The sequence below is a fragment of the Periplaneta americana genome, chromosome 5, assembly GCF_040183065.1.
Source record: "Periplaneta americana isolate PAMFEO1 chromosome 5, P.americana_PAMFEO1_priV1, whole genome shotgun sequence".
Taxonomy (NCBI): Eukaryota; Metazoa; Arthropoda; class Insecta; order Blattodea; family Blattidae; genus Periplaneta; species Periplaneta americana.
Window position 1 is genome coordinate 88,248,706 of NC_091121.1, and position 21,656 is coordinate 88,270,361.

Consider the following 21,656-nt stretch of genomic DNA (forward strand, 5'->3'; position numbering starts at 1 on the left):
TTCTAGTAAATATGTAGAGTGGATAATTTGGATGAAAGCAAGTAGACCTTTCAAAAGCGCTAATTATCTCACTTTGTTTCCTAGTCATTTAATGATTTCAGTTTCATTAGCAGTTTTACTTACAAAGTTGTTACTTTTTGAAACATTCTGTACATCCTCCCCAGAGTGTCATAATGGACGAATGTCTACTGTACATCTTATCGGAATTTTTTCCCTTCAAATTCTTATTCATAGATGACATGATATCCTATATTACTCTTGGTCTTAAATGTGATGGAATAACATAAAGATGTTCGGTTTTGCAGGTGGACGTAGCAGCTTGAAATGGCCGACATTTGATAGCGCAGGACCCTCCGCCTGGTAAGTAGCCTACCTGTCTTATATTCTTTCCAATGATCTGGGTTTAGAATTACAGCCATCTTCTTTGCCATCGATTCACCCTCTTTGAATTGACAAAATAACGAATGCCTTTTTTTCCTCCCGTCTTCTCAAGGCTTTCAACATCAGAACTGCAAGATATTTTGATGGGTTATGCAAGATACAATATAGGTGGCGTCACAATGTGGGCTTTCAACCGCATTAAAGTGTGGAAGTCATAACAGATCATGTTTCATATGTAGGAAGTGACGTAGCGTGCAGTTTCCGTTTCCTAGATGGAGCCACTAGCTGCAGAGGATGTATACACGAGTGCCCATTCCTCTTGCCTTTATGTAATCGTATTTTTAATGTCAATTTTTTTCTTCCTTCATGGGAACGGTTGATGCTGATATATTATATTCTAGGATCATCTGTTATTACACCCATCATATCGCGACCTGAATACATTGTTGCCACGCTTACTCGTCAGCTTTCCTTTCGACTGAAATCCGTCACAGAAACATGTTTCAAAGAAATTTTCGCTTGGATACAAATATGACATAGTTCGAAAATGTTCCATCGTATGTACCTGGATGCTGCACATTTTTTTTCTATTTAACGATTTTGCTACTACTCTACAGTTGTATCATTTAATAAATCGTACTGTGCCTGGTACAGAATAATCCACTGGACGCTAAGAAATTAGCTTTCCACTCTAGAGACTTAGCTCAAACCCCGATGGGTCCGGCATTTGTGTTGCATTACGGGGTATTGATTTTTCAATCAACCTCAAAGAAGAGACATTTGAACCTTGTGATGGGGAGCAATGAATGATACAGAATTTCGTTGCAATACTTCGTTTTTCTGCTCCCATTCTGCCACACCGATACTACTGTATGACGTATCAACATATCATACAGGATAAGTGCTTATGTTTAAGTTTCAATGACAGTAAGGTTAAATCAGACGCATTATAGATACATATATATACGCACATTTATACATACATACATACATACATACATACATACATACATACATACATACATACATACATACATACATACATACATACGCTGTACTAAGTGAACTCAGTGAAACCAAATGGCAAAGTGACTGGAATGTAACTCAGGAAGGTGCAATCACAAAATCATTTTTTCCAAATATTGCAGACAGACTCAAACTGAAATTCAGTGTAACCCCTAACCTAACAGCAATGTTAACAGGACACGGCAAAACCAGAGCGTACCTACATAGATTTAGAATTATGAACAATCCAACATGCCCATGTCAAATTAGCCACCAAACGGTAGACCACTTACTGTTCGAGTGCAAATTGTTATATCAGGAAAGAGATACTTTAATCGCAGCTGTATTAAGAACTGAAAACTGGCCACCTAAAAAAGACGACATCATAAAAAAATATACTAAGAAACTCACACAGTTTGTAAATAAAATACCTTTTGAGAAAATTAGCCAGTTGTAGGGGGAAAAAACTATAGAATTGTAAATAAGAATGTATTGTATAATGTAAATTGTGGAAAATGTAAATAATTGTAAAACTAGAGTATCTTTAAAAAAAAACAATAATTTTAGAATCGGCAATAACATCACAGTCTAACAGTGGATTGTAAACTACAAACGGTAGATAGCTGTAATTAATTGTGACCTTAGAACATTTTATAGAGAAAAAAGAGAGAATTATCAAATCAAAATAATCCAAACTTAAAATCAGATTGTAAATTTCAAGTTGTAGGAAATCACTATAAATGTAGTATATATTTTGAGACACGTAAGTGAATTATAAAAACAAAATCACCTCATCTTCAAATTAGATTGCAAACTTTGAATTAGATATGATTATAAATAATTGTAATATTATAAGATAATTTAGTGCATGTAGTATTACTCAGTGTAATGGAACATGCCGTTTTTAATAAATATATAAAAATACACATACACACACACACACTCTCTCTCTCTCTCTCTCTCTGTACATATTTTAAAAATAAAAGCTATTGTAATATGTTACGAATCATCCTAGTGGCGAAAAAATTGTGGGGAATGATCCTGATCCTCTTAGATACCTATAAACTGTTAACTGGTATCCACTTTTCATCCACTTCGTATATGTTCGTGTAATTCGTTCTTTTATTTCTGTCTCTATCTCCAATCGTTTTTTCTACTTTCATGAATTCATGATTCTTTTAACATTCCATCTTCTACAGTGGGCACAGGAGTTTGACAAGTATTACTGCTGTTATTCGTTAAGTCAATCAGCTTTTCAGCCTGTTAATTAGTTTGTGCCTTTATTCCCATAAGTTATTCAGGCAGAAAGGAACGAAGGGACAAGCAGCTAGACAGATGACAGACAGACTGGAAGATTAAGGAATAAATGGAGAACGTATGAACTGAGTGGTAGAAAAGGAAACTGATAGACAGAGAGACAGAGAGATAGCGGGGAGACATACATGCCAACACAGATGGTAGAAAGACGAAAAGACGAACAGGCAGGCAGTCGAACAGACAGATTGAAGGAGATGAGAACAGACAACCGCACAGGCAGGGAGATAGGGATTATAGACAGATTGAAAGACAGACAGAATGACAATTAGGCACACAGGTAAATATGTAATGAAATTGGTTGAGAAACAGATAAAAAAAATCTTACTATGCTGTGGGATATGTGAAATATTGGCCTTATGTGTGACTGTTATTACTTGAGCATGTGGAAACCTCTTCTATTAGGACTACTGTCTGCATTTGTAGCACTTGCTGGTTACGGGTCTTTAGGAAGCTTTGCCGGAAGGTCGTGACATCAACTTCTCGGAGGAGGGGATGTAAACCGAATTAGCATAATATGAAGGAAAGACGCAGAGCGTGTCTAGTCAAAACGGCTGCCTCGAATGGAATTGAACTAGCCTATTCTGGAACTTAGATTTTGGTATCATATTTGCTCCATGTTATCGCTGTGGTTATCTTTATGCCTTATCCTCTAATGCGTGTTGCACCGTTTTTATTGGTTTTATTCCAATTTCTAAGAAAAAATATCTCTTCTGATTTCCTTATACGTTGCTCTGCATTGAATTGAAAGGTCTCTTTGCGTCCGTATTCCTAGGAGATCTACAAAAGAGAACAGAGCAGGATTTCGTAAGTAGTAATAATGTAAACTACATGTCACTAAATTAAGTTTTGTATAATGAAACTTGAAAAGGGTAGTGCTTCCTTTATTATATAAATATTGTAAGTACATAGCTCATGTGAGTTATGCCACACACTTGCACTTACTTCGTACCCAATGAATGAATGAATAAATAAATAAATAAATAAATAAATGAATAAATGAATAAATGAATAAATGAATAAATAAATAAATAAATAAATAAATAAATAAATAAATAAATAAATAAATAAATAAATAAATAAATAAATAAATAAATAAATAAATTAATTAATTAATTAATTCAAGGAAGATTACAGAATATGTTGTGTAAATTGGGTTGTTTATGACTATTTTTTAAATAATCACACAATAAATAGCTAATTCATTTTTGAGATCTAGAAAATTATACACGTTAATTTTTAGCGTCATTAATTTCCAACGTCATTAATTTACTTAATTCTGTTTATCCAGAAACATTAAAAAATATATGTCAAATTAACACGGACAAACCCTGTCAAAATAATACGCACAGAGTCAATGATACATTTATCCAGTGCTTATGGGTAAACATTTTTCCTTTTCTCCTTCATTCCATGGTTGGGGGATAAAAGCTGCTGCAATTTCGCTATTAAAATTAATTTTGCAGAATTTCTGAACGTCGTTTCCGTGGTATGCCACTCACTATCTCTTCTACCAGCTCGTTTTTAGTTCAATTTTTCTTTCGGAATGTACGTCTCTGTAATTCATTCCACATCAGGCATCTATTTTTTCTTCTCAAATATCTTTAATTCTATATACAACCGATAATATGTTGAACTCTTTACTTGTGTCATTGTCCTGGGATGGTCTCTTTTGCTACAATCTTTTACAATTGTTAAGAATTTTACTTATGAGTTCTATATTTTTCAAATACCCATTTTGTGAATAAGAGTTTAAGTGGTACATGTTGCGTTGCCTTTAGTATAAAACTACATAGAAATTATTTTCTACTTCCCCGACCATATTCATATTTTGCACAGTATTACATATATGGCTAGTTGACATTGAAAGTCGATAGAGGCTTACTAAGTACAATAGGAGTATTGGCCTAAGTTCGACTTAAAGAGTTTTGGCAACAATGGTTATAGACTTTCTGTTAGTAGGTGTGGTTGACATACATTGTTGCTGTGAATAAATGAAAATATAGGAGAGTGGTGCAAAACGGAAGCATCGAAAAGTTGACAGTGTTGTAATTCGTTTTTTGACTGTAGAAGGGCATACGCCTTTTGAAATCCATTGTAGTATGTGGAGATACATGTTTATGGAAATCAGCTGTAACGGACTGGTGTGGGCGGTTTCGTTCTGACCGAACATCTCTACAGGACAATCCACAAGGGCATTCGCTCAAGACTATCATGCCAAATTCAATTCAACATATTTATGCTCTTTTCTTAGGGAATAGGAAATAACAATGAACGATTTTACTTTATTTCTGAATATCAGTCAGAGAAGCATCAATACAATTCTCCACAAACACCTGCATTATCGCAAAGTTTACGCATAGTAAGTGCACTGCTAATCAGAACCACAGTGTCAGAATCTGCCAAAGGGACTCAGATGGTATTAGAAGAAGATTCTTGCATCGAATTTTGACAGGTGATTAGTCCTGATGTCATCAGTTTGATCCGATCTCTCGTTGGTATGATATGAAAGTGAAACACACCGGATCCAATCTCTCTTAAAGGCTGAAGATGCAAGGGAATACACGGAAAATCATGTTACCTTTGATTTTCGAGGTCCATTGTTAATGGAATTTCTGGAGCGTAGACAAATTATTATCAATGCCCAACGCTTTATAGATACTCTCTAGCACTAAGCAAAGCATCAACAATAAACGCCTAGATCTTTGGACAAGAAGGATGATTTTACTCCATGATAATGCTCGAGGTTTCATTTTCAGACCAACAACGAACGTATTGCAATTGTATCTATGCGAAACAGTATCACACCCGTTTACAGCCCAGATACAGTACGTATCTCCATGAGATTTCTACGTTTCTAGAGATTTGAACAAAAGCCTGAATAAAAACAAATATCCATCAGACACAGCGATGCAAAATGCTGTTAATATTGGTTCACCTCCAGGCCACAGGGATTCTGTGAAGCCGATATTCGTCACTTGATGTTCCAGTGGGAGAACTTGTGTTAACAACCATGACGATTATTAAGCAGTAAGTTTAATTTATTTCTACTAGCGATGCTTGGGTTTCATTTAAACGGCCTAATATAAATGTAAGTAAGGATATATTTACTAAAGATATTGTCATATTTTTCCAACGAAATATATTATACTCTAATAAAACAAAGCCACCGGCGTGGCTCAGTCGCTGAAGGCGCTTGCTTGCCTGTCTGAAGTTGCGCTCGGGCGCGGGTTCGTTCCCTCTTGGGCTTATTACCTGGTTGGATTTTTTCCGAGGTTTTCCCCAACCGTAAGGTGAATGCCAGGTAATTTATGGCGAATCCTCGGCCACATCTCGCCAAAATACCATCTCGCTATCACCAATGTCATCGACGCTAAATGACATCGTAGTTGATATAGCGTCGTTAAATAACCAACTAAAAAAATAAAAATAAGACAATGAAAATATAGTATTTCATGTTCAGCTTTAGTATATTATATATAGAAAGAAAAACTTCGATCTTATTTTAAGTAACGATTCGACAATGAAATGAATCATTCCCATAAATGACGACTTCGAGATTAAATAAATTAAAATTGCATATTTGATGTTAATGACAAATTGTAGCAATGTTATATATGTAGTCGTCTTTCTGTCAGAAATCACTATGTCCAAAATTGTTGTTTTGAGTTACAACGATTTTAAAGTTTAATCAAAATTTAAAAATCTGTTTCGCCATAATTTAACCTTTCTTTTTCTTCTGATTACATCTCCCAGTTAATTTTATCGGCATAAATCTGAAGTTGTAGATACGCATTTTTTCTTAATATCCAAAATAATGGACTTAGTCAATTTTGGACTTAGTGACTTCTGTCTGATCGACGACGATATCATAATTACTAAATTGCTTAATTTGATAAGTGAGGAAAGCGATCTTAAAAAATTAGTGCCAGTTGATCGTTAATAAAGTTTGACGTTAAAAGCTATATACAGTTATTAATATCTCTCCTAGTGTTCAAATCTTGTGATTTTGTTCAAAATTACTCTAATACACGCTTTCTTCTTTCTGAGGTGCTACAACTTCAGTTAATTGTTTCAACCTTTCTTTGAACCAAATTTAACGCTCTTGCATGGCTAGCCCCCTAATTGCGTGATTAGCATGATGTAGATTCACCACGGAGATGTCACAGGTTAAGTAGAAGACAAGGGAAAAGCACCTAGTCCTGTGAAATGGAAGGAGATCCACGCCACGTGGTCGGGAAGAAGTACACGCATTATATACTGGAACTACATGCTCATAGTTCTATGTCAGAATGAACTTTTTGGAATGCTTATAATTATTTCTTTACATGCTTACAAATGGCTCTTAGAGAATCCGGAAGTTCATTGTCGCCCTCACATAAGTCCGCCATCGGCCTCTATTCTGAGTAAGATTAATCTAGTCCATGGTATCATTTCCCACCTTCCTCAAATCCATTTTAATATCATCCTCCCATCTACGTCTCGGCTCCCCAAAGGTCTTTTTCCCTCCGGTCTCCCAACTAACACTCTATTTACATTTCTGGATTCGCCCATACGTGCTACATACCCATCTTAAACTTCTTGATTCAATGCTCCTGATTACGTCAGGTGAAGAATACAATGCGTGCAGTTCTGTGTTGTGTAACTTTCTCCATTCTCCTGTAACTTCATCCCTCTTAGCCCCAAATATTTCCTAAGCACCTTTTTCTCAATCACCCTTAGCCTCTGATCCTCTCTCAGAGTGAGAGTCCAATTTTCACAAACATACAGAACAACCGGTAATGTAACTGTTTTATAAATTCTAACTTTCAAATTTTTTGACAGCAGACTAGAGACCAGATGACAAGAGTTTCTCAACCGAATAATAACAGACATTTCCCATATATATTCTGTGTTTAATTTCCTCTCGAGTGTCATTTATATTTGTTACTGTTGCTCCAAGATATTTGAATTTTTCCACATCTTCGAAGGATAAATCTCCAATTTTTATGTTTCCATTTCGTACAATACTCTGGTCACGAGACATAATCATATACTTTGTCTTTTCGGGATTTACTTCCAAACCGATCGCTTTACTTCCTTCAAGTAAAATTTCCGTGTTTTCCCTAACGTTTGTGGATTTTCTCCTAACATATTCACGTCATCAGCATAGGCAAGAAGATGATGTAACCCGTTCAATTCCAAACCCTGTCTGTTATCCTGAACTTTCTTAATGGCATATTCTAGAGTGAAGTTTAAAAGTAAAGGTGATAATGCATCTCCTTGCTTTAGCCCACAGTGAATTGGAAAAGCATCAGATAGAATATGGCCTATATTGACTCGGCTTTACGTTTCACTTAGACACATTTTAATTAATTGAACTAGTTTCTTGGTAATACCAAATTCAATAAGAATATTATATAAAACGTCTCTCTTAACGGAGTCATATGCCTTTTTTAAATCCATGAATAACTGATGTACTGTGTCCTTATACTCCCATTTTTTCTCCATTATCTGTCGAATACAAAAAATCTGATCAATAGTTGATCTATAACGCCTAAAACCGGAATGATGATCCCCAATAATTTCATCTACGTACAGAGTTAATCTTTTCAAAAGAATATTGGACAAATTTTATAATTGTGAAAATATAGCCTACATATTAAAATAATCCTATAAAGTTATTAATTAAAAGAAATAATTACGCTTACTAATAAGTTTTTTTTTCTGTCAGTTCTGTTATTAAGACATTAAGTATATTTTTTTTATTCATGTCGTTATTACAATCTCCAAGAACCGAGGGACAATATCAATTACTAAGTATTTCTACGGGTTCTTGCCCCATGGAATGTTTGTAGTATTAATCTTTGGAGATATTCCAGAGATGTTTAATAGCTCTTCCTTCCTGCCTACAGAAATTAACAGGATGATTGTCAATGATAAAGAAATTGTAGGAAAACGGAAGGAGAAACAATATTATTCCGTGAAAATCTACCTAACACTGTCTCCATGACAAATTCTTCTTATATTAACTTTGATTTCATTCCAGATCTTTGGTTTCGAAAACTTACAGTACAGTTACTATATCATTGATTGAAAAGATGTTATGAATTTTCGAAGAGAAATTTAGTTTAATTCCCTAACGTTGCGCTTAGAGCCAATATACGATCAATCATCATTCAGATATATTGACATGAAATAAATGAAAATGATCATAGAAAGTTATCAGAGATAATGATTGATAATTAAAAATGTAATTAATATTTTTTCTTTGCAAATATCTTACAATTGTCGTCAATATAATAGCTAAGAAGTTTTATCCTGCACTTTGAGGTAACTGTAACGTTGTTATTGACTTTCCTCGAAGAACAAAGATATCTCGCCACCTGTTTTCTAATGGTGTGTAATTGGCATTGGATTTCAGTTCTCAAGACTGTTTCCCGAAGTAAAGCGCTCAGATTATTGTTATGTCGTCAGCTGTATGGTGAGAATTCACCTACATGGATATCCGAGACTCGGGGTTCATACAAGGTTACAGTATTTCATGCTTCCCGCAAGAAGCTTGAATAACAAAGCATTGGTAACGATACACCCTGTAGTTTCCTTTGTTCATTACGTCACTACGGGTGTCTTCTATTCTGGGCTTAACGACTGTCTTTGAAATGTGTCCGATTTCAACCAGCACAAAGGACAACTGCTTGGCTAATGTCATCTGGTAAAAAGTTTCACCTGTCACAGAAAATTCAGCTAATAGGTTTTTCTATGCCTTCTTCGTGGTCATTAGCTAATTGGGCAAGTTCTTCTTACATAGCTCAAGGAACCCTTGATTAAACAAGGACTGGATGTTTATTCATATCTTCAGGCAAGTATATAACCGAATTTTTATCTTGCTCAATGTAAAGCTCAATAAATGATTCGTACATTCGTAATTATATCTTTATACTTTTAAAAAACAAAACGTTTCTCCTAAAAAAATTCTATAACAATTATACAACTCCTTTCTTTTGACATGTTGAATGCTGGAATTGATCTCGAGGTGAATTAGGTTATTCAGGTCGCATTGATTCATCGTGTCTATCTCCTTTAAGGTACGTTTTCCTCGGTGCGACTATTGCGATGATCGTGCAACGATAATCGTTGAGCACTATTTCTTTGTATTTTCTATGGAGCTGTTTTCCTCCGAGCGACTGCCGCGACTCTAGAAAATACAAAGAAATAGTGCTCAACGATCATCGTTGAACGATCATCGCAATAGTCGCACCGAGGAAAACGTACCTTTAACAGGAGATACCAAACACACTTAACCTTGTTCTCTTTCTTTTCGCTGGCTTTAACGAACTTGTAAGGTAATAAGGCCCACCTAAGGAATAAAACGTTCTTTCTTTGAAATGGAGACGTTTAGCAATTTTTAAGTACTGGAACAGCATAATTTTATAGTAATCCTTTAATATTTTACTTCAAATAAATATTCAGACACATAAATGCTGTGAGCAATGAAAATTAACATCACGTCACTGGGCTGTGACAGATAATAAGGCCCACAATAAGGAATATAAGTATTGAACACAACTTGGGCATACAAAGTCTTCAGTGTTTTTCTCAATGGGACCTACACATTCATCGTGCACCCAACATTCACAAGAGACACACACATGTATATCTGCAACAATTCTCTTCGCAGATAGAACACATCCTCGTCCCCTGGCTGTTTACAAATCCTGAAGTTGATGGTTCATCCAATGCTCTTTCTACATTAGGAATTGTTAGTCTTTCGTTTGTTTCATTTCTTGCAAGAAAGATTGTGCTTCAGAGTTTGAACTTTATAGCTCAGGGACTTCTCTGAACTTGTGGGCGTTTCCACGTATTTATTTCATGGGCCTTATTTCCTGCTCTGTTACTTCGCGCCAATTTCAATTTATGGACCTTATTTCCTGCTCTGTTACTTCGCGCCAATTTCAATTTATGAAGTGCTCATATGCTCATTAGCGAAAGTTTCAAGGTAGCCCCAAACTTCTTAATGTTTACACAATAACGTGCATTTAATATTAGCTTATAACGATTAAATATAAGCTTAAATTTTGCAAAATTTTATAATGAAAGCAGAAATAATCACGCATAACTTGTTGCCACCAGTCAGCTACAATAAAATTAAGAACGAGAATCTAATTTCTTTATACCTCACTCGAATGCAAGAAGAAATAGATCTTAAGAGCCCTCTTTTGCAGAAGTGTATAACTAAAATAAAAACTAGGTAGTGGGTCTTATAACATGCTGGGCCTTAATATTCCCAAGTACCTTTATGTCTTCATAATGCAATGGTGATAACTGATTTCCTTGTTGTCTGAGTTGTTCATCAGAATCCGTTGCAGTCACACAGCACTGAAGACATTTTTCCAGAAGTACAAATGCTGGATGAGAAAGTGACAATGTTTAGTCTGGATCCCTCACTTTGTTGCCAGCAAATCTATGATGAAGGGCTTGGATCTATCTTATATGGTTATTTCATATGACTGAATTTGGACTATTTAATGAAATGTGAAATAATTTCTCTTATTTAAAATTCAACCAAACTACTTGTATTGAGTATTTTTTTCAATATTTTAATATCTAGTTATGATTTATTCTGACTATATAGATATAGGTAGCACCTATTACTCTCTCATGCACTTGGTTGCAGGGTTATGAGCTATAAACATCTTTAGATATTTCACTGTGTAATATGTCGAAATATCGCTACGAAAATCCTGATGAAACTTACATTATGAGTTGATTTGAAACAATATAGGCCTAACAATTCTAAGCGATGGTAGATTGAAATAAAAGCCGATAGAATTGGTGATATCGAGAAGGTATTTGGCGAGATAAGGCCGAAAATTCTCTATAGATTACCTGACATTCGCCTTGCGTTTGGGTGAAACCTTGGAAATAAACCCAACTAGATAATCACCCCAAGCGGGAATCGAACCCATGCTCGAGTGAAATCTCGGATTAGTAGCCAAACTAGCTATCGGCTGAGCTACGCTGGTGGCTTGAACAGATTGTTGATCTGTGTAAAACTAAAGCTATACTTTCATAGATGAAATATATTTTCATCTAACTCAGAACTTCCAAAGATTACAGAGGGTACGGTTTGTGAAATAACTTGATTCCTTTTCCTTTAAACAGACCTTTATAATATGTTTTGCATTACCGTCGAGCGTCAAACTGTTTGCAAATTTTGAATATCGGAATCAATGCCGAGCTTAACGACCATTAGAAAATTGTACGAGAATTTAAACTTGTGATTTTTAATGACAGTTTAACAAAAGTAATTACGTTGTATAGGCCTACTAAAATTTTACCGCGTCTGTACAAATTGTTCTGTCTACGTAGACTGGTGCACGTAGTTAATTTAGGAATTCTAGTTTGTCATCCTGTCTAATATCTTCAAGCCAGTTATTCCTATATTTCCTTACACTCTCATTCAGTTCTTGGGTTTATAATTCTTCCCATATTTCAACTGCCCTTTCGTAGTAGGTTCTACTGTAACAGGCTATAGATGTAAGGAATTTCATTTCGGCGATTTACTGTACGTAGGCCTACATTGTGGAGGTGTAACCTATTGTAAGATCGTGACTCATGTCTCTCAGTAGAATGTGAATGTAAGTGCAGCCGTAGTTGATCCATTTCGACTATTGATTCATCTTTGGTTTTGTGTTTTAATGATTGATTTCAGAGTTTCTAATATTAATTTATCACATTCCATAACAATCATAACCAGAAATGAATTTACATGGTTTTTAAAACTGGTGTTTCTATCTGAATACACTTATTCCAGCTTTCTTTCACATTTGGAAACAATATATTTGAATAAATTATTATTATTATTATTATTATTATTATTATTATTATTATTATTATTATTATTATTATTATTAACTGGTCTCATTCTTGACCTAACAGTCAGGTTTGAAATTAATGAAGATCAACCAAAGCAAGTACATGAAGATATACGCGTTATTTACCTTCCATGCTGTGATGATCTCACTCATAAATATAATATTCAAGATTGAAATGTCATTGGACTTATGTTTGGTGCGCGAGGAACAATTCCCAAATTTACATTGGAGATCCTCAGAAAATTAAAGGTTCCTGAAAAGACTTTTCAGACAATTGCATCAACCATTTTGAAATCTTCATTGAACATCATCAATCACCATCTCCATTCCTCTTTATATTATTCAGTGTACATTATTTATTTTCAATAAATTTTTATCGTTTTGATAGCTACCGCATCTTGTCGCAGAATATTATTTTTTTTTAATTTCATTAAGATCTATTTTTCTAACATTAATTTACATTTTCTTTTTTGTTCATTTGAATTGATTAGGATGCCGATATTTTAAATCCAAGATTTGGACGGCTATCATTTCGACATACTACTTCACGTATTTTCTCGAATACCACACGGACTCGAATAAGCTGCGTACCCCATTCTTGAAAGGCAAAAAAAAAAAAAAAAAATTGATTAAATAATCGTATATTTACGACAAATTATAAACAATTAGATACAAATACAGTTCAGTTAACAATAAATAAATTTTATCTTGAAATTGGACGCATTTCAAACCCATGTTATATGCACACAATGCACACGTCAGTTGTGTTGCTTAATCAGCCGTATACAGTTCACACGACTTCCTACAACATTGTAATATATAATGTTCATTCATTCATTCATATTTGTCTACCCAATGGCAGATCCTTCAATACGAACCGAACATTCTTTAATCTTCCCACTTTTCCACCTTCTCCTTGGTCTTCCCATACAAGAAGGTGCTTAGAATTTTCTTACGAAGATGATGAAATGGAAATTATGGAGAGTTTTGATGCACTGAAAAGGAAAAAAAAACTGGAAAATACTGAGAAAACCTTGGCTTTGTCTGTATCAGAAATATAATTTCACCATAGTCAGGATTTGAACTCGTGTTGTAAACGTAGTAGGACTATAAAGAAAAAGATTTGTGTGAAGTGTAGGGAGGGAAAGTAACCTTATTTTTTGTGCACAATAGAAGAATTTATATATGAATATTGTACAAAAGCGTAAATACTAATAGCATTGACTTTGTGATAAAAATAAAGTTTTTGCGAAAGAAATTACATAAAGAGAAAATATTATCTTGGTGACACTGGTACTTTACCTTAAAGATTCTTCTCCTTCCTTCAATATATTTAGCATAATGGTCTGTTACGGTCTCTTTACATGGTTTTAGTGGCAGTCCTTTCATACCTCTTTCGTCATGAATGATAACTTATCATTTGGCAAGGTATTCTTTCAGAAGATATCTTATATATTTATATATATATATATATACATATACATATACACACGTGTTTGAATTTCGATTGTATAATATTGAATGCTTTCTAAAATTGAGTCGATTTTTAATTATTCTGAAATATCAGTGTTCATTTGTTGTGTAATTTAGTGTAGCCTGCAGTTCTTCTAAACTTCTTATTTCATTCGCAACTTTTTTTGTATTTACCACATTTACGCATGTTTGAGCTTCAGTACCTTAGGCCTACATAAGAATTACTGATCTTGCCAGTGTTTTCTATGCTTGAATTGTGAAATGTTTTAAACAAGCACCTGTTCGAAATTTTTAATAATAGAATCAGTTGCATAAGTAAAATAAATCTATTTAATTTTGCTGATATATCTTCCTTTTCATTTTAAATTGAAGATGATTACGATGTTTTAAAGTGAAATGAACTGTTATTTAAAATAGTGAATTAATAAACTTATATTTACTTAGTCCATTTCTTGTTGAAATGGTCTTTCATTGCTTAAAAAATATCGCTAAAGTCTTCTTTATTTATTTACTGAAATATACTTAGTTACATTATTTTTTATATCGCTGAAACACACATTGGACATACTTTTCTGCATTTCAACAGTATTTTTTTTTCAATTCGCTATTACACTTCAGCCAGCATGTCAACTCCGTGAAAGATAATTTGGTTTTAACTCTACGTCAGTAATTAATTTGCTTTGCCTCGTTTGTCATAGAGAAAACATGTTATTAATTATAATGGTACTAGAATAACGTAAAATTTGTGCCCAGTTTTGAAGTTCAGTTTTGCTTGTAAGCTCTTGTGATTGCAGTAGAATGCATATTACATAAATATTTTCCTTTTATTGCCCCACCCAACCCAACCACTGGCATGTCATCTTGGCCTCATTATAAATTCCATTAAAACAGCGTCTGTGCCGTTTGTTCCGCCATAAACATTGCACAAGCTTACAGACCGAAATGCTTTACTGCAGGGGTGATAGAGTGCAATCCCCTCTAGCCAGAGAGTCCTTAAATTTTAAAATCTCTTACGGAAATGTGTTAATAGCGACTCATTGCAAAATTTGAGGTTTGATTTATGAGGCATGCGGATTTACATTGCGGCTGCTTTTTTAATTCACTGCCTTCACATCTTATCCTTTAATTTTTCCTACTAAGGTCATGAAGTTATCTATGGCGCAAGTTTGTAGTAGCTTATTTTGTTTTGACTTTTAGTACATTCTTTAATAAAATTAAAGAACATGAATTAAGAAAGAAATTGGATGATATGAAATGTATTAAAGAGGTAAGTAAGATAAAAAAGCATATTCAGGAATTGGCGTGAAATATGTAAATGAGAAACTGTACCTAATTCTATTAAATTGGTGTGATATCAAGTAGAATTAATGAAAAAGACTGGTAAAGAATTTCATGAAGATAAATAAGTACGCTGCAAAAGAAAAACGTGAATAGAGTAAAATTTAATTTAGCAATATGATAGAGAAAGGAAAACAAAATTACGTGACTGGAAGTACATTTGGAAACAAATTAATTCTATAATAAGAGAAGTACTCGTGCATTACTTGGCAATGACAATACTCAGGAAAAGTACAATTTCTCAAACTTTAAGATGAGAAGATAAGTTATGAATGAATGTTCCGTTATAGGAATTTCCCGCGTGTACAAGTATGACGTATTAATCATCTTCAAAATGATTCGCAAGAATTCTTCCAGTCTTACCCGAATGATCCTACCTAGTCCGTAAATGATTTTTGGTGACAAAATAATTATGTTTCTGACAGAATATTAGCGGCTTCTTCCGCAAAAAATTAAATAAAATATTTACCGTATTCCCATATTGGCTTCAGCTACATAAACTTAGTGAATAATTCCTGTATGTGTCTTTAACATTTGCTAACATTTTGTGAAAAAGAGTTTCGGATAACAGGCACAATGCAAAAAAAATAATTTTTATAGAAACAACACTGTTAAGAACATAATATAGTCCATCTAATTTATTTTACATTGTCTTATATTATAGGATACAATGCTTAAGAAGAAAACAGTTACAACAAATTTTTATTAAACAGTAATTTGTTAATTTTGCTTAATAACTGGTTACTATTTAGTAAAATGGTTAATTTCACACATACGGAATATAAATAAAATATGACCAATAGATAATAAGACATTATTGTAGACCAGATATGGGCACTACGTTTCCGAACCTGCACTGTATACATCATCCCTTCATTCCTCCCTCCACAAATATTCTACCTGTATGTGTGTGCATACAATAAGCAAATATTGAACTCGGTAACGTAGCATTCTAATCAGGAGTATGTGCTGGAATATTGCGAATAAATTGTAGGTTTCGTTTTAATATCCAAGACATCTATTGGAACAACACTATTTTGTTATTAATTATGAATAAAAGTAAAGTTTAGTGCCTCAACTGTTTAGTTGAAACTTATATTAATCATTGATATCAGACGGCACTTCGATCGTGAACATAAGTAGGATTTTGGCGAACATAAACTTACAGGTAAGAGTTTAAACAGGATTGTTACAAATGGCTTATATTAATAAATTGTTGTTACATACGACAAAGAAAAGCGTTACTTTATTGTAATTTATTGTGGAGATTGAAATAATGAGAAAGTTTTCAATAATCTACAAGAATAATTTGTTGATGAAAAAGACAACCCACAATCATTACTAGTTGAAAATGGAATCCGATTAATTTATTGCATTTCAAACACTTACGCGAGTCATAGAAAACAAATACCCTTTTCCAAATATCAGGTAAAACTGGCAAGGAATTGTATGATTTATTATCTAATAAGTCACCTAATTTACGCAATTTTTCAGCTGAGATGCTGGCGATCTTTGAATCGACGTATGTCTGCGAATCTTTGTTTTCTAAAATGAACCTAATGAAAAATAATGCACGTACGCGTCTAACAGCCTATCATTTCGTAACTGCTTTACGTTTATGTAGTGATTGTATCGATCCTAATATAGACGGACTCGTCCTGATCAAACAATATGGGCGATCTAGAGCTTATAAGTGACTGTTTATGAGTTCTAATATATGAATGCATATATTTTGTATTTGACTTTATTTGAAATGTTTAATATAATAGCATGCTGTATTAGTTTTGTACATCTCTAAGCAGAAGATAAGTCAAGTTCATGTGATGTAAATAGTTACCAAATATTGTGGAAAGATTGAACTGGATCATATATTAGCTCCCCTCTGTTATGCCCATATTTGCTATAGACCAACGGTGGCCAAAATGAAACAGATCTCCGATTCACTCGAACGCAAACCGTAAAGCAGCAGAGTGGTGTGGTCAAGGAGGGAAGGAATTACAACGGTACAGGCAGGAATGTTCTCTTACTTATGGCTTTTAAAGAACCCGGAGGTTCAGTGCCGCCCTCACGTAAGCCCGCCATAGGTCCCTATCCTGAGCAAGATTAATCCACTCTCTACCATCATATCCCACCTTCCTCAAAGTCATTTTAATATTATCCTCCCGTCCTACTTTAGCATTGAAATTCCCCAATGAAATTTTCATGTGGTATCTAGATAACTAACCAAAAGTGTGTTCTAATTCCTCATAGAAGCTATCCTTTATATAGTCGTCTTTCTTTTTTGTAGGGGCGTGAGCATTTTTAACTACGATATCGCACCATCTACCCTTAAGTACTAAGTATGATACCATGTCACTGATAAATTCGATCTTTCTTACAGCTGATTTTATTCTTTTATGAACAAGGAATCATGTTCCTAATTGGTGATTATTTCCTTTCCAATAATACAACAAATAATCTCCTATTTCTGATATGCCATTCTTATCTAACCTAACCTCCTGTACTCCCACAAAGTCTACTCCATATCTAACTACTGAGTGTTCATTTAAAAGTGTGTCATAACGTCACTGTTGTGAGTCAGCGATTTGAAGCGAGTTTAAGCTTTCATGTCAGAGAAGTTGCCTATTATTCAAGGCGTTCAATCTGAACTTAAGAACGTGTAGGGTATAACTTGAACTTCGTAGCAACAGATGGCGGTCTGTACGGTCTGTGTGCTACCATAACCTCTTTCGAACTGTTTTGCGCGGGCAAGTCTTACGCAGGGTATTTGTTATCATCGGTTGCGTACGGCAACATTCCACAATACAAATAAAATGTTCGGTGTCCATGTTGACCGTCGAAGTTAATGTCAACAAATACGTAAGTAATCGTCTTAACCCTCTCCCCATATCCCGACAGTAAGAAAAAACTCATCTCAGTACGTGTTTTCAAACAGTTCACATTCCTGCCACTACCGGCGTTACCGTACATATCGGTACGTACTCTTCACAATGAACACCGTACCTGCTAGGCAACTTCTCTGGCACATAGGTAATACGCCTCTGCGGAAGTGTAGGAAGATTGAATTCTTTAGGTTCATCGGCTAGCCAAATGACGGAATACAGCGAGCCATGACACACTTTGAACTGAACACGCAGTAGTTCTTTTTGCTACAAATGTTGCTCCTCCTATTTTATATAGACTTGTAACTTGTAGGAATGTTCTCTATCGCGTCGAATATTTAAATTTTACGTAAATATAATACAAAAATTCTTGTATGTACAGTATGTTACGAATTATCCAGTGTCTAGAACTGTTTACAGATATTCTCTAAATCAACTCAGCTAATTCTTTTTATTAGTACAGTATATCTCATATTACGATAGTATGATATTCTTTCATTTCATTTTATATACTACACATCATACATAATTACTTTACCCATATATCAATATAATTAATTTATTTATTTTAGTCTCTCAGAATCATTGACGGAAAATCGGGAGTTACATCAGTTACTGTCAGCCGCAGTTGATCAGAAAGATAATTGTCTGTCAGTCAGTATCTACATCTGTATTTTACATGTTTTCATTACACTAAATAGTTATTTACAAACATACGTTGCACCGAACACAGCTTGAATGGAATAGGCAAGAAACGAAGCTTTTGATATTTGTTTTACGCATATTATTTTACCTCTGGTTGTTGTTCTGACTGATGTGTGCAGTCGCTCCAAAAAGATTGAGCGCACTCTTCATAGTGCATGTGACGGATTCCCGACGCTGCGTTCACACGAGCGCGTTTTCTGCATTTCAGACAAGTTTACATGTTAACCGGGGCCTTCTTCGATTATGGAAGGAAGAGAAAGAACAGGTCGGAGAGCTGCGTGATAGCTACGCGGTTAGAGGTACAGCTGATTGGAATCGACATGTGACAGTTTGAGAATGGTGTAGGTTGGAATCCTCCTAACACCTTTTTTTAATTTAGCTCATTCCACGTTATGAGAGATGATACCATACAAAGAGAGTACCTATAATAAATATTATGAGTATGAGTATTTATAAGATGTCTGTCAACCTTACTGCTGTATGACCTCTCGAAGTCGATCGGGCATAGAAATATTGAAGTCTTCGAAGTAATCCTCTTTGAGAGCGAGTTTTTCCCAAAGCTTGAGTACCATCAACCAGAGCTCATTCTTGGTTGTTAGTCGGCAACAGCGTTTTGGAATAGTCTTGCTATTAGGACTCAGATATTCTCAACTGGGTTCAGGTTAGGAGAATTCGGAGGCCAAGGTATCGCTTTGACTCTTTTCAGTCGGTCAAACCACTGCCGAACCGTCATTGATGAAAGAACTGGGTGATTATCCTGCTGAAAGTGAATAAACTTTTCTTCGGAATAATTTAGGTCAAGGGCTAAACTAAACCAAAGACTCGGAAGATCTTGATATACTGTGGCATTGAGAGTTCCCAGAAGTGACAATCAGTAGCATCCCGGCACCGTGAGATGTTATACAACTCCAGCAATGAATACTAAAACGGTCATTTCTGTGAATAGTGGCAACGTATTTAAATAAATTTGAATTAAGAAAAATGATACCTGGAGTTGGATTCACGATATACACGAAGTTTCCCCCATCTCCATCCGAATATGTGACTTCATCGGAGAAGAATATATCCTCCCATGCGAAGTTCAGCATTTCTGTGGCATATGCGAGGCGATAAAATATTTGAGCATCTGTCAAATAGATCTTTATAGCGGCGACATATTTTTTAAGTCCCGGTGGACTGTGGACGGGGAACCAATGCTTTCTCCATGCTTTCCATCCCTCTCTCGCCAGATCTGTATCCCTGCTCTATGCCTTTACCCATCTGCTTCTACAGCTAGGCGATGGACCAAGCTTTATCTGGATAATGCTTAGGTAGCAAAGAGGCATTCTACTCCGTACAGGTCGTCCACGCATCTCTAATAGGAAGCAAGATGAGGCCTTCTTTCATCTGATTGAGGTTCTGGCTGTTATGTACATCTATTATCAGGCAGTACATCTCACTTCACGATATGTATCGGAGGAAGAACAATTGTTTGTATACATCTGAAATCTTACAAGTGTAATATGTAGCTAGTCGGCGATGTATGCAATGGAGGAGGAGGAGGAGGAGGAGGAGGAAAGGAACTGGCCACTCTACCCCATTATCTCCTGGCCTAGTTGCCTCACACGTGATGCCTTCTTGCTATCAGTTGTGAGGTTCAGACCTGTCTTTGGACAGTTTACTAAACAACAACAATGGGGCCTTCTTGGCAGTAGTTGAGGTGAACCCTTTTTTCAATATGCTGTCAGACTCAGGGCTTTGTCTTCATTTTCTGGTTCGATGCAGACTTTTCGCAATCGACTTTGGGCTGCGGGACTTAAAAGATACGTCGTCGCTAAAAAGATCTATTTGACAGATGCTCAAATATTTTATCGTCTCGCATATGCCACAGAAATGCTGAACTTCTACGCTTAAGTTTTCACATTCAAGAATAGAACTGTTGTGTATCATACTACTAAACGTTAACGGATGTTTGTACTGGTAATTAAAATGAGCTAATTTGAAGGTCAATCAATTAATGGAACCCATTCGTTCTCCAGGATAATTATTGGAATAAATTGTAATGAATTTTTATAATGCGCTGTAATGTTCCAAGTAACATTTTTGAACACGTTAGAGACTTTATGTTTTCGCCATATTGAGAAAAAAATAACTCTTACTCCACTCTTCCTCAATTTTTTTGCTTTTTAGCGATAGGTGGTTTTGAAAGTGACATTGTAATTCGTCACGTATGCCAGCTAATAAACAACTAAAACATGTAGTGAGGCACTGCAAGTCCAGAGGTGGTAAGGCTTTGAGCCGACGTCGTAAATGCGTTGTAAACAGATTCATTATGCATCACGATTCACGTTTTGCCATCTATGGTTTACTGAGATCAGCCAAGGTGTCCAACTGATACATATTTTAAACGATATAGGCATAAAATCATCAGGCATTCCACTTGCCGCGTTAATACGAAGTGTGAATAATAATAAATATGTTTCGAAAAAGACAGTTTTTGCTTTTGATACCGTTTATTCGGAAATTCAGTATTTATATGTGTCACATGAAAGTTTATCACCATACCTACAAATAGTTTATAATTCTTTTTATATCAACCTTTTGATAACTTCATCGTAATCTACTTTAGAAATGGACGATTTTTCAGAAAGAAGCGATTCTATAGTTGGATCGCTTCAAGAGCTATGATTTTTTTATACTGTAGTTTTAAATGCATAACAAG